The sequence below is a fragment of the Coregonus lavaretus genome (assembly GCF_964263955.1).
Source record: "Coregonus lavaretus genome assembly, chromosome: 13".
NCBI classification, from domain to species: Eukaryota; Metazoa; Chordata; class Actinopteri; order Salmoniformes; family Salmonidae; genus Coregonus; species Coregonus lavaretus.
Genome location: NC_140000.1, coordinates 13,275,024 through 13,289,860, shown reverse-complemented (window position 1 = coordinate 13,289,860; position 14,837 = coordinate 13,275,024). Strand labels below are relative to the sequence as shown.

The following is a 14,837-nucleotide window of genomic DNA, read 5'->3' as shown; positions in this document are numbered from 1 at the left end:
CCTCTCTCATCTTTTTAAGTGGGAGAACTTGCACAATTGGTGGCTGACTAAATACTTTTTTTCCCCACTGTAAATCCAATGTTGTTGTTATTATTAACTACTTGTAAGGGCACATCAGGACTTTGTTGTTCCATGTTCAGAATGGGAGCTATTCCATGAGAAAATGCACCTGACAATCTTAATCCTCTACCTCCACTTCAGCTAGCCTAAACCAAGCCCTGTTTCAGAAGTGCCAACGTGCGATGGCCATTTATTTATCTTTATTATAAGAAAGTCTGCACATGGCATATTCTGCTCCCAAATGTTTCAATTTGACCTGCACCTGGTTCAATGTGCTCCTCCCGAATGTTAAGCACTTTCTTTCTCTATTCATATCGTTTATTGTTGGCAGCAGGATGTGCCTATCGCTCACACAGACTTCTTGTAATGGTAAATGACGCATGATTCAATCCCTGCTGACTAAGGTGTATTGGTCTTGTAAGTGCCTGTTTACTTTTCAATACATTACACTAAAGGTGTGGTCTCCGTGTTCCCAAGACTTATAGCTAAAAGTCTTGAACTTGACTCAAATATATCTGTTCTGACACAAACCTGTCTTCTCTAATGGGGGAAGATTTCTGCAGTTTCACAATAAATGGCAATAGTTTTCCCTTCTGTTCTCAATCCAACAAGGATAATTGAGGTTTAGAATATTCTAATAATATTTCTCCCAGAGATGATCTGATCACCCATGTAGTCAAATAACAATAATGTTATTTTTCTGGACAAAAAGTAAAGTGAATTTAAACACTTAACCCTAGTTGTTCCTGTAAGTCCCTCTGACTCTTATCTCCCTCAATAACTTTAAGCATCAGTTGTCAGAGCACCTTACCGATCACTGCACCTGTACACAGCCCATCCGAAATTAGCCCACCCAACTACCTCATCCCTATATTGTTATTTATTTTGCTCTTTTGCACCCCAGTATCCCCAGTATCTCTATTTGCACATAATCTCTTGCACATCTAGCATTCCAGTGTTAATACTATTGTAATTATTCTGCACTATAGCCTATTTATTGCCTTACCTCCATAACTTGCTACATTTGCACACACTGTATATATATTTTCTGTTGTATTTCTGACTTTATGTTGTTGTTTTTTTACCCCATATGTAACTCTGTTGTTTTTATTGCACTACTTTGCTTTATCTTGGCCAGGTCGCAGTTGTAAATGAGAACCTGTTCTCAACTGGCTTACCTGGTTAAATAAAGGTGAAATAAAAAAAAATAAAAAATAAAGTATAAGAGTGACAGCTAAATGACTAAAATGTAAATGTAATTTGTCCAATAGAACAGAATTGAACAGACTCTTGTGATACAATTTTACATTTCCTGTCAAAACCTCAAACCGAACCATGTGATAAGCCCTACTTTTGAATTGATAAACACTGACCCACTTTCATTTCTTCCATTGTGTGGTCTATAACCCACATCTTTTTAAGGTTCTGTTTCTCTCAGTTATGTGTTGTGTCATAAGCCTGTTTCACAACATCCCGCAAAAAAATAGCGGGCTCTGTCTGTGTTGCTCCTATTTGTTATTGTTTGAATCCGGGAAAACAATCTGGATACCAGTCAGAGGAACACACCTCCCATGCCTGAGGGCATTTTACAATTTTTTTCCTCCTGGAAAAGACACCTTAGGGAAATTTGCTGCTCTGTGGTTGCTATATGAATCCAATCCAATGTTGTTGTTATTATTAACTACCTGTAAGGGCACATCAGGCAGAGCCCGCTATCAAGTTAATTAACCTACATTTTATACTACCCTATCATTATTACAGAGTATGGAAATAGACCAAAAAAACAGATAGACTAGGGATCTTGTTATTGAATAGGAATTAATGATGAAAGTAAAAAATATTGACTGAACAATACTGTTATGAAGAAGGTTAAAACTAACCACTGAAATGATTGGGGTCTTATGTCCATAATCGCAGGAAGTTGGGGTGCTGCAGCACCCCTTAAAAATTGGGAATAACAATAAAATATTAATTAAAAATAAAATAGAAAAATAAATTTTCAGGAAAGTAGTGCACTGGGCCTTTAATAGTAGTCCTGTATTAGTGGACCCATATAGCCAACTGCAGCATGGGCAAAACTTTTTTCCAGGACTTCCAGAAATTCTCATTAAAAGGTACATAAAATTTAAAGGGATGGCTTTAGCTAAATGTACTGAAAACCCTATTGAATGAAAACTCTATGAGAAACTCTGATGGCCAGCAAGTGGGAGGGTTTTCAGCTGTTTAATTAAATGTATTCAGCACACGCAAGGGAACCACGCCTGCAAAGCTTGTTACGCACATGCATAAGGTAAATCTGAATACCAACTACTGAGAATCGGCCATAAATTACCACAACTATTTTGAAACCATTTTGATAAATATAATTTCATTGATATTGTTGTGAATGCAGATATACTGTACCCCTTGTATGTCCCGCCTACCTTGTTGGTGATTTGCAATAGTGTCGGCCAATCACCAGTCAGCACCACATTCATGTTCTGTGTAACTGTTATTTTGGGGCAGTTTACCTCCTGTAACTAAACTCAGCAAAAAAAGAAATGTTTATTTTCAGCAAATTTAACATGTGTAAATATTTGTATGAACATAACAAGATTCAACAACTGAGACATAAACTGAACAAGGTCCACAGACATGTGACTAACAGAAATTGAATAATGTGTCCCTGAACAAAGGGGGGCTCAAAATCAAAAGTAACAGTCAGTATCTGGTGTGGCCACCAGCTGCATTAAGTACTGCGCTGCATTAAATACTGCAGTGCATCTCCTCCTCATGGACTGCACCAGATTTGCCCATTCTTACTGTGAGATGTTACCCCAATCTTCCACCAAGGCACCTGCATGTTCCCGGACATTTCTGGGGGGAATGGACCTAGCCCTCACCCTCTGATCCAACAGGTCCCAGACGTGCTCAATGGGATTGAGATCCGGGCTCGTCGCTGGCCATGGCAGAACACTGACATTCCTGTCTTGCAGGAAATCACACACAGAACGAGCAGTATGGCTGGTGGCATTGTCATGCTGGAGGGTCATGTCAGGATGAGCCTGCAGGAAGGGTACTACATGAGGGAGGAGGATGTCTTCCCTGTAACGCACAGCATTGAGATTGCCTGCAATGACAACAAGCTCAGTCCGATGATGCTGTGACACATCGCCTCAGACCATGACGGACCCTCCACCTCCAAATCGATCCTGCTCAAGAGTACAGGCCTCTGTGTAACGCTCATTCCTTCGACTATAAACGCGAATCCAACCATCACCCCTGGTGAGACAAAACCGCAAGTCGTCAGTGAAGAGCACTTTTTGCCAGTCCTGTCTGGTCCAGCGACGGTGGGTTTGTGCCCATAGACAACGTTGTTGCCGGTGATGTCTGGTGAGGACCTGCCTTACAACAGGCCTACAAGCCCTCAGTCCAGCCTCTCTCAGCCTATTGCAGACAGTCTGAGGCACTGATGGAGGGATTGTGCGTTCCTGGTGTAACTCGGGCAGTTGTTGTTGCCATCCTGTACCTATCCCGCAGGTGTGATGTTCGGATGTACCGATCCTGTGCAGGTATTGTTACATGGTCTGCCACTGCGAGGACGATCAGCTGTCCGTCCTGTCTCCTTGTAGCGCTGTCTTAGGCGTCTCACAGTACGGACATTGAAATGTATTGCCCTGGCCACATCTGCAGTCCTCATGTCTCCTTGCAGCATGGCTAAGGCATGTTCACGCAGATGAGCAGGGACCCTGGGCATCTTTCTTTTGGTGTTTTTCAGAGTCAGTAGAAAGGCCTCTTTAGTGTCCTAAGTTTTCATAACTGTGACCTTAATTGCCTACCGTCTGTAAGCTGTTAGTGTCTTAACGACTGTTCCACAGGTGCATGTTCATTAATTGTTTATGGTTCATTGAACAAGCATGGGAAACCGTGTTTAAAGCCTTTACAATTAAGATCTGTGAAGTGGATTTTACGAATTATCTTTGAAAGACAGGGTCCTGCAAAAGGGACGTTTCTTTTTTTGCTGAGTTTATTATCTGTAGATGATAGTCTAAAGACAGGACTATTATCTGTAGACGATAGTCTAAAGACAGGACTATTATCTGTAGACGATAGTCTAAAGACAGGACTATTATCTGTAGACGATAGTCTAAAGACAGGACTATTATCTGTAGACGATAGTCTAAAGACAGGACTATTATCTGTAGATGATAGTCTAAAGAGGAGTAGCCGTTTGTTGTTTTGCTTTCCCTTTTTGGGCCACAGCCTTTTGGTCAACGGCTTAGTTTAGGTTTGTTTTGTTGTTACGCTGTTGTTTCAGCGTTGAACGTTACACTGTTTTGGAAATATTTTTGTCAGGCGAAAGAAAACCCGTTCAGTAGCAATACAAAAGAAAAGGAACCACATCCACTGCCTCTGGTCTGTTCATTTCATGCCTCCCGCTTGTGTTAGGGTGCTTCGGACAAGCTGATCCGTTCACATTTGGGACATATTGGTGTAATGTTCCGATATTGCTTGAAGTCTTGACATAATATTCTTGAAAGTGTACCTTACAGTAATATGCATGACTGGTTTTCAAATGTTGTGTTTAAAAGAGTAACCCTGAGCTGTGTGTGTGTAAATTTACAAAATCTGCCTCTGTAGATGGCCATAGACCACAGACTACTGTATGTTTGGCCCAACATCACTGAGAATGATGTTGAGGTAGTAAGACATATTGCAGAAGCACTGGAAAATGAGAACTTGACCTCAGCTGCAGGCAAGATTCAAAAGTATTTGGAGGAGTTGAGCTATGTGCAGCTGAATATTAAGTCACAGGGGAGTCTGGCTCTGGTAAATCCACCTTTATCAATGTAATCAGAGGCCTGAGGGATGAAGAAGGGTCTGCTGACACTGGTGCAACTCAGACCACTGAAAGCAACACCTTACCCACACCCACAATATCCAAATGTCAAAATGTGGGATCTCCCTGGTGTAGGCACTAGACATTTCAAACCAGAGGATTACCTTCAACAAGTTGGATTTGAGCGCTATTACTTTTTTCATCATTTCATCAGAGCGTTTCAGAGTCAATTATGTTACGCTGGCAAAGGAGATCCAGAGAATGAAGAAGTTGTTCTACTTTGTGCGCTCTAAGATCGATGCAGAAAGAAAAAGGAAGAAGAATTTCAACCAGGATGAGACACTTGAAAAAGTAGAGTATACACCGCAACTATCCAGTGTATGCGACAATAAAACATCTTTTTTTTTATGTACAAGAGAAATGGTCATTTCATATTGCAAAGCCACATTCTGGAGTCTGTATAGCCAATTCACTTATTATTATATTTTTTATCATGTTCATTATCTCCAGCACCATACCAATGTCTGCCTATATGAAAACCGTGAAACACAGTTACAAAACATTTTTGGGGTGGGGGCAATTTTCCCATGACCTTTTCTTTGTATCTTTTGGACTACAGTACGTAGAAAACTGCTGTTTTTACATACAGTACACTGAGTATTTAGTTGCACCCCCCTTTGCCCTCAGAACAGCCTCACTTCGTCGGGCATGGACTACAAAGTTTCGAAAGCGTTCCACAGATATGCTGGCCCATGTTGACTCCAATACTTCCCACAGTTGTTTCAAGTTGGCTGGATGTCCTTTGGGTGGTGGACCATTCTTGATACACACAGGAAACTGTTGAGTGTGAAAAACCCAGCAGCGTTGCAGTTCATGACACACTCAAACCGGTGCACCTGGCACCTACTACCATACCCCGTTCAAAGACACTTAAATATTTTGTCTTGCCCATTCACCCTTTGGATGGCACACATACACAATCCACGTCTCAATTGTCTCAAGGCTTAAAAGTCCTTCTTGAAACCCGTCTCCTCCCCTTCATCTACACTGATTAAAGTGGATTTATCAGGTAACATCAATAACGGATCATAGCTTTCACGTAGATTCACCTGGTCAGTCCATGTCAGGGAAAGAGCAGATGTTCCTAATGTTTTGTACACTCAGTGTATGTAGACACTGGTATGGTGCTGGTGTAGAATAAAGCCTAATGTTAAAAAGTGGCTTTTTAAAGCCCCCCCCCCAAAAAAAAATTTTTTTAGGGAAACTCACCCTATCAGACAATTGTCGCATCTTTTTACTATGCAAACTTTCTAAATGTCGACAACAGAAAAATCACTGGGCAAGTTAATGGAAACATAGTTACTGTTGTGGTTGTACTTGTCTTGATTTTATTTACTTTGCTCTTCTTAGGACTTTGAGTATCATGGTGTGGAGTCTCCTCAGGTCTTCCCCATCTCCAGTTGAGTTACCTCTCTATGATTACCCCATACTGGAGGAGACTATGGAGAAGGAACTTCCTGATCACAAGAGGTGTGTCCTGCTGTTAGCCTGAAAATCAACCAGAGGAAGAAAGAGCCTCTCCAAGCCAACATATGGAGATCAGCTCTTGTATCTGGCAGCAATACCAATTCCAGGTCTTTCCTTTAGTGTAGATATAACCATCTTGGTAAGGGAGATCATTATGTACTACCAGGCTTTTGGTCTTGATAATGAGTCTCTGCAGAGCCTTGCTGGTAGAACAAATGTGCCAGTGGAGGAGCTGAAAGCAGTCCTCAAGTCCCCTCTGAACAAGGAGATAAGCCAAGACGCATCAAAATTCTGGACCATGGCAGCTGGGTCAACATTGATGGTGGTTGAATACTTCTTGAGTACCATTCCAGTCTTGGGCTCCGTTGCTGCAGGAGGCATTTCATATGGCACCACCTACTACATGCTGAAGAGCTGTCTGAATGAGCTGTCTGAAGATGCACAAAATGTACTGAAGGCCGATGAGTGAGATGTCAAAGAGACTGTTTTGATTGTGTTTATCAAGATCGAGGGATGTTTTTTCATGTGCCTTTTTATTATACAAGGGAAATATATATTGCCCAAAAATGTACATAAAATACTATGCTTCCTATCGCATTTCATACCAATTTAATCTCTATAACCTACCGCATGAAATCTATTATTTCTTTTTTAAAGGATTCTATCACCACCATGACAGTCAAATGGCGTAGCAGTGCGGTCGCTTTTATTCATTGTCCTTGTGTAAATATCCCGTTTCTTGTTTTTTTTGTCTATTTTGTATACATTTCTCAATTTTTACTTTTCATTCTTTAACTAAATATACTTTCCTGCAACCCGCCTCACCCAACGTGGAAAGGATTCTATTATTTCTTTATAACTTTCATCAAGAACCGTAAGCTGAAACTAGTGTAGCTGCAACTGAATGGCTACTTGCTATTAGTCACCGTTAGCATCTTCACCACTGTGCGTGGCCTACACTATCCACCAGCCAGCTCTAGCTCTAGCCTGGACAATTCGTCGGCCAGTCTGCACAGCGTGCTATCGACCCAGCGTGCTATCGACCCAGAGCTTATTGGACTTTCTGCCGGAATCACTGGACCCTAGCGCCGGATCATCGCAACCAGCTAGCTAGCTGCAACCTGTTGTTGGCTGATTACCATTGCCCTATAGCAAGCACCAGTTAGCCTTGAGCTAGCCTCAGGCCCATCTCCCGGCTATCTACCTCTCTGTCAACCGGACGGGACCTCCTAGTGTTGACACTGAGCCCCGCCGATCCAACACGACTGGTTTGCCGACGAAATAGTCTGATGTGGTTTCAACAGGCTTCCCGTTGCGACGACCACGAAGATCCATCTGCCAGCCCCGGCCCGCTAGCACACGCAAACTACAACTGTGCTCCCTGCTAGCTGTGCTGAAGCACCAATTTGAACTGCTCTCGGACTCACATATTGCTGTTCACTGGACCTTATGATCACTCAGCTGCACAGCTGATGCCTGCTGGACTGTTCCTTTACACGGTACCCTGTCCTGTTTATTCTGTTTAGCCTTAGCCTCTCTCCCATGTCAATTATGCCTTGCCTATTGCTGTTTGGGTTAGTTCTTATTATACAATTTCACTGTAGAACCCCTAGTCCCTCTCAAACTGCCTCAAATAGTTCCTTTGTTCCACCCCCCATACACGCCGAGACCGGCTCAATCGGTGCCTAAAGTGACACTCTCTCTTTCATTGTTACCCAACGCTTAGGGTTACCTGAACTGTACTCATATCCTTCCATATCCTTTTCTGTACATAATGCCCTGAATCTTTTCTACAACGCCCGGAGAACTGCCACCTTTATTCTATGTACCCAACGCACTAGAAGACCAGTTCTTAAAGCCTTTAGTCGTATCCTTATTCTAGTCCTCCTCTGTTCCTCTGGTGATGTAGAGGCTAACCCAGGCCCTGCAGCCCCCAGTATCACTCCTACTCCCCAGGAGCTATCATTTGTTGACTTCTGTAACCGTAAAAGTATTGGTTTTCTGCACGTAAATATCAGAAGCCTCCTTCCTAAGTTTGAGTTATTCACTGCGTTAGCACACTCCGCCAACCCTGATGTTCTAGCAGTGTCTGAATCCTGGCTTAGGAAGGCCACCAAAAATTCTGACATTTCCATCCCCAACTATAACATTTTCCGTCTAGATAGAACTGCCAAAGGGGGTGGAGTTGCAATCTACTGTAGAGATAGCCTGCAGAGCTCTATCATACTATCCAGGTCTGTGCCCAAACAGTTTGAGCTTCTACTTCTAAAAATCCACCTTTCCAGAAATAAATCTCTCACTGTTGCCGATGCTACAGACCCCCCTCAGCCCCCAGCTGTGCCCTGGACACCATATGTGAATTGATTGCCCCCCATCTATCCTCAGAGTTCGTACTGCTTAGTGACCTAAATTGGGATATGCTTAACACCGCGGCCATCCTACAATCTAAACTAGATGCCCTCAATCTCACACAAATTATCAACGAACCTACCAGGTAATAATAATAATAATAATAATAATAATAATAATAGGTACAACCCTAAATCCGTAAACATGGGTACCCTCATAGATATCATCCTGACTAACTTACCCTCTAAATACACCTCCGCTGTCTTCAACCAGGATCTCAGCGATCACTGCCTTATTGCCTTCGTCCGTAACGGGTCCGCGGTCAAACGACCACCCCTCATCACTGTCAAACGCTCCCAAAAACACTTCAGCGAGCAGGCCTTCCTAATTGACCTGGCCCAGGTATCCTGGATGGATATAGATCTCATTCCGTCAGTAGAGGATGCCTGGTTGTTCTTTAAAAGTAATTTCCTCTCAATCTTAAATAAACATGCCCCATTCAAAAAATACAGAACTAAGAACAGATATAGCCCCTGGTTCTCCTCAGACTTGACTGCCCTTGACCAGCACAAAAACATCCTGTGGCGTACTGCATTAGCATCAAATAGCCCCCGCGATATGCAACTTTTCAGGGAAGTTAGGAACCAATATACACAAGCAGTTAGGAAAGCAAAGGCTAACTTTTTCAAACAGAAATTTGCATCCTGTAGCACTAACTCCAAAAAGTTTTGGGACACTGTAAAGTCCATGGAAAATAAGAGCACTTCCTCCCAGCTGCCCACTGCACTGAGGCTAGGAAACACTATCACCACCGATAAATCTACAATAATCGAGAATTTCAACAAGCATTTTGCTACGGCTGGCCATGCTTTCCACCTGGCTACCACTACCCCGGCCACCAGCTCTGCACCCTCCGCTGCAACTTGCCCATGCCCCCCCCGCTTCTCCTTCACACAAATCCAGACAGCTGATGTTCTGAAAGAGCTGCAAAATCTGGACCCCTACAAATCATCTGGGCTAGACAATCTGGACCCTTTCTTTCTAAAACTAGCCGCCGAAATTGTCGCAACCCCTATTACTAGCCTGTTCAACCTCTCTTTCGTAACGTCTGAGATCCCCAGAGATTGGAAAGCTGCCGCGGTCATCCCCCTCTTCAAAGGGGGTGACACTCTAGATCCAAACTGTTACAGACCCATATCCATCCTGCCCTGCCTTTCAAAAGTTTTTGAAAGCCAAGTCAACAAAACAGATCACCGACCATTTCGAATCCCACCGTACCTTCTCCGCTATGTAATCCGGTTTCCGAGCTGGTCATGGGTGCACTTCAGCCACGCTCAAGGTCCTAAACGATATTATAACCGCGATCGATAATAGACAGTACTGTGCAGCCGTTTTCATTGACCTGGCCAAGGCTTTCGACTCTGTCAACCACCGCATTCTTATTGGCAGACTAAATAGCCTTGGTTTCTCAAATGACTGCCTCGCCTGGTTCACCAACTACTTCTCAGATAGAGTTCAATGTGTCAAATCGGAGGACCTGTTGTCTGGACCTATGGCAGTCTATGGGGGTGCCACAGGGTTCAATTCTTGGGCCGACTCTTTTCTCTGTGTATATCAATGACGTCGCTCTTGCTGCTGGTGACTCTCAGATCCACCTCTACGCAGTCGACACCATTTTGTATACATCTGGCCCTTCATTGGACACTGTGTTAACAAACCTCCAAACGAGCTTCAATGCCATACAACACTCCTTCAGTAGCCTCCAACTGCTCTTAAACACTAGTAAAACTAAATGCATGCTCTTCAACCGAACGCTGCTTGCACCCGCCCACCCGACTAGAATCACTACTCTCGACGGGTCTGACCTAGAGTATGTGGCCAACTACAAATATCTAGGTGTCTGGTTAGACTGTAAACTCTCCTTCCAGACTCACATTAACAATCTCCAATCCAAAGTTAAATCTAGAATCGGTTTCCTATTTCGCAACAAAGCCTCCTTCACTCATGCTGCCAAACATGCCCTCGTAAAACTGACTATCCTACCGATCCTTGACTTCGGCAATGTCATTTACAAAATAGCCTCCAACACTCTACTCAGCAAATTGGATGTAGTCTATCACAGTGCCATCCGTTTTGTCTCCAAAGCCCCATATAATACCCACCACTGTGACCTGTACGCTCTTGTTGGCTGGTCCTCACTACATATTCGTCGCCAAACCCACTGGCTCCAGGCCATCTATAAATCACTGCTAGGCAAATCCCCGCCTTATCTTAGCTCATTGGTCACCATAGCAACACCCACCCGTAGTCTGCGCTCCAGCAGGTACAGTGGGGAGAACAAGTATTTGATACACTGCCGATTTTGCAGGTTTTCCTACTTACAAAGCATGTAGAGGTCTGTAATTTTTATCATAGGTACACTTCAACTGTGAGAGATGGAATCTAAAACAAAAATCCAGAAAATCACATTGTATGATTTTTAAGTAATGAATTTGCATTTTATTGCATGACATAAGTATTTGATACATCAGAAAAGCAGAACTTAATATTTGGTACAGAAACCTTTGTTTGCAATTACAGAGATCATACGTTTCCTGTAGGTCTTGACCAGGTTTGCACACACTGCAGCAGGGATTTTGGTCCACTCCTCCATACAGACCTTCTCCAGATCCTTCAGGTTTCGGGGCTGTCGCTGGGCAATACGGACTTTCAGCTCCCTCCAAAAAATTTCTATTGGGTTCAGGTCTGGAGACTGGCTAGGCCACTCCAGGACCTTGAGAGGCTTCTTACGGAGCCACTCCTTAGTTGCCCTGGCTGTGTGTTTCGGGTCGTTGTCATGCTGGAAGACCCAGCCACGACCCATCTTCAATGCTCTTACTGAGGGAAGGAGGTTGTTGGCCAAGATCTCGCGATACATGGCCCCATCCATCCACCCCTCAATACGGTGCAGTCGTCCTGTCCCCTTTGCAGAAAAGCATCCCCAAAGAATGATGTTTCCACCTCCATGCTTCACGGTTGGGATGGTGTTCTTGGGGTTGTACTCATCCTTCTTCTTCCTCCAAACACGGCGAGTAGAGTTTAGACCAAAAAGCTCTATTTCTGTCTCATCAGACCACATGACCTTCTCCCATTCCTCCTCTGGATCATCCAGATGGTCATTGGCAAACTTCAGACGGGCCTGGACATGCGCTGGCTTGAGCAGGGGGACCTTGCGTTCGCTGCAGGATTTTAATCCATGACGGCGTAGCGTGTTACTAATGGTTTTCTTTGAGACTGTGGTCCCAGCTCTCTTCAGGTCACTGACCAGGTCCTGCCGTGTAGTTCTGGGCTGATCCCTCACCTTCCTCATGATCATTGATGCCACACGAGGTGAGATCTTGCATGGAGCCCCAGACTGAAGGTGATTGACCGTCATCTTGAACTTCTTCAATTTTCTAATAATTGCGCCAACAGTTGTTGCCTTCTCACCAAGCTGCTTGCCTATTGTCCTGTAGCCCATCCCAGCCTTGTGCAGGTCTACAATTTTATCCCTGATGACCTTACACAGCTCTCTGGTCTTGGCCATTGTGGAGAGGTTGGAGTCGGTTTGATTGAGTGTGTGGACAGGTGTCTTTTATACAGGTAACGAGTTCAAACAGGTGCAGTTAATACAGGTAATGAGTGGAGAACAGGAGGGCTTCTTAAAGAAAAACTAACAGGTCTGTGAGAGCCGGAATTCTTACTGGTTGGTAGGTGATCAAATACTTATGTCATGCAATAAAATGCAAATTAATTACTTAAAAATCATACAATGTGATTTTCTGGATTTTTGTTTTAGATTCCGTCTCTCACAGTTGAAGTGTACCTATGATAAAAATTACAGACCTCTACATGCTTTGTAAGTAGGAAAACCTGCAAAATCGGCAGTGTATCAAATACTTGTTCTCCCCACTGTATATCTCACTGGTCATCCCCAAAGCCAACACCTCCTTTGGCCGCAATTCCTTCCAGTTCTCTGCTGCCAATGACTGGAACAAATTGCAAAAATCTCTGAAGCTGGAGACACTTATCTCCCTCACTAACTTTAAGCATCAGTTGTTAGAGCACCTTACCGATCACTGCACCTGTACACAGCCCATCTGAAATTAGCCCGCCCAACTACCTCATCCCTATATTGTTATTTATTTTGCTCATTTGTACCCCAGTATCTCTATTTGCACATCATCTCTTGCACATCTATCATTCCAGTGTTAATACTAATTGTAATTATTTTGCACTATAGCCTATTTATTGCCTTACCTCCATAACTTGCTACATTTGCACACACTGTATATATATGTATTTCTGTTGTATTTTTGACTTTGTTTTGTTTTACCCCATATGTAACTCTGTGTTGTTGTTTTTATCGCACTGCTTTGCTTTATCTTGGCCAGGTCGCAGTTGTAAATGAGAACTTGTTCTCAACTGGTTTACCTGGTTAAATAAAGGTGAAATAAAAAAATTTAATAAAATAAAAATCTGATGTTTTGAGATGATTGCATAATCAATAAATATTTTTTGCTTCTGGATTTGAAAAGAATCCTAGTTAAGACTTAATCAATATTACTTGCCTGAAATGTAAAGGTTGTGGTTTACAAAGGATTTTATACTCTTTCAGAATGTTCTTACAATATTCTTATGTTATTACATCAGAAGGGAGAAATAACAGAGTATATCTGTTTAATGTTAATAATTACTTTTAATCATATTTTTTTTAATTATTGTCAAGTTGCAGAAGTGTCTCGTCCTGAATCTAAGCTCCATCTTTACATAATAAACAATCATAACATTTCAGGTGAACAGGTAACAAATACTTTAGACAATCACATATTTTGAAATAAAAATTAAGCACCGCTGTATACTTGAACTAAATATTACTTTCACCATTTGCATCATGTTAGTCAGAATGTACAGTACCGGTCAAAAGTTTGGACACACCTACTCATTCCAGGGTTTTTCCTTTATTTTGACTATTTTCTACATTGTAGAATAATAGTGAAGACATCAAAACTATGAAATAACACATGTGGAATCATGTAGTAACCAAAGAAGTGTTAAACAAATCAAAACATATTTTATATTTGAGATTCTTCAAAGTAGCCACCCTTTGCCTTGATGACAGCTTTGCACACTCTTGGCATTCTCTCAACCAGCTTCATGAGGTAGTCACCTGGAATGCATTTAAATTAACAGGTGTGCCTTGTTTTGTTAATTTGTGGAATTTATTTCCTTCTTAATGCGATTGAGCCAATCAGTGGTGTTGTGACAAGGTAGGGTTGGTATACAGAATATAGCCCTATTTGGTAAAAGACCAAGTACATATTATTTCAAGAACAGCTCAAATAAGCAAAGAGAAACGACAGTCCACCTTTACCTTAAGACATGAAGGTCAGTCAATCCGGAAAATTTCAAGAACTTTGAACGTTTCTTCAAGTGCAGTCGCAAAAACCATCAAGCGCTATGATGAAACTGGCTCTCATGAGGACCGCCACAGAAAAGGACGACCCAGTTACCTCTGCTGCAGAGGTTAAGTTCATTAGAGTTACCAGCCTCAGAAATTGCAGCCCAAATAAATGCTTCAGAGTTCAAGTAACAGACACATCTCAACATCAACTGTTCAAAGGAGACTGCGTGAATCAGGCCTTCATGGTCGAATTGCTGCTAAGAAACCACTACTAAAGGACACCAATAAGAAGAAGAGACTTGCTTGGGCCAAGAAACACGAGCAATGGACATTAGACCGGTGGATATCTGTCCTTTGGTCTGATGAGTCCAAATTTGAGATTTTTGGTTCCAACCGCCCTGTCTGTGAGACGCAGAGTAGGTGAACGGATGATCTCCGCATGTGTGGTTCCCACCGTGAAGCACGGAGGAGGAGGTGTGATGGTGTGGGGGTGCTTTGCTGGTGACACTGTCTGTGATTTATTTAGAATTCAAGGCCCACTTAACCAGCATGGCTACCACAGCATTCTGCAGCGATATGCCATCCTATCTGGTTTGCGCTTAGTGGGACTATAATTTGTTTTTTAACAGGACAATGACCCAATACACTTCCAGGGTGTGT

At 42.8% G+C, this 14,837-nt stretch overlaps 1 pseudogene across 1 annotated transcript; it reads left to right on the top strand.

Moving 5' to 3' along the window:
• The first annotated feature begins 4,680 nt into the window (after positions 1-4,680).
• LOC311139237 (interferon-inducible GTPase 5-like) lies at positions 4,681-6,875 on the top strand (annotated as a pseudogene). The gene is made up of 2 exons: positions 4,681-5,052; positions 6,290-6,875. The product of its transcript is annotated as an interferon-inducible GTPase 5-like (transcript).
• The last annotated feature ends 7,962 nt before the right edge of the window (positions 6,876-14,837 follow it).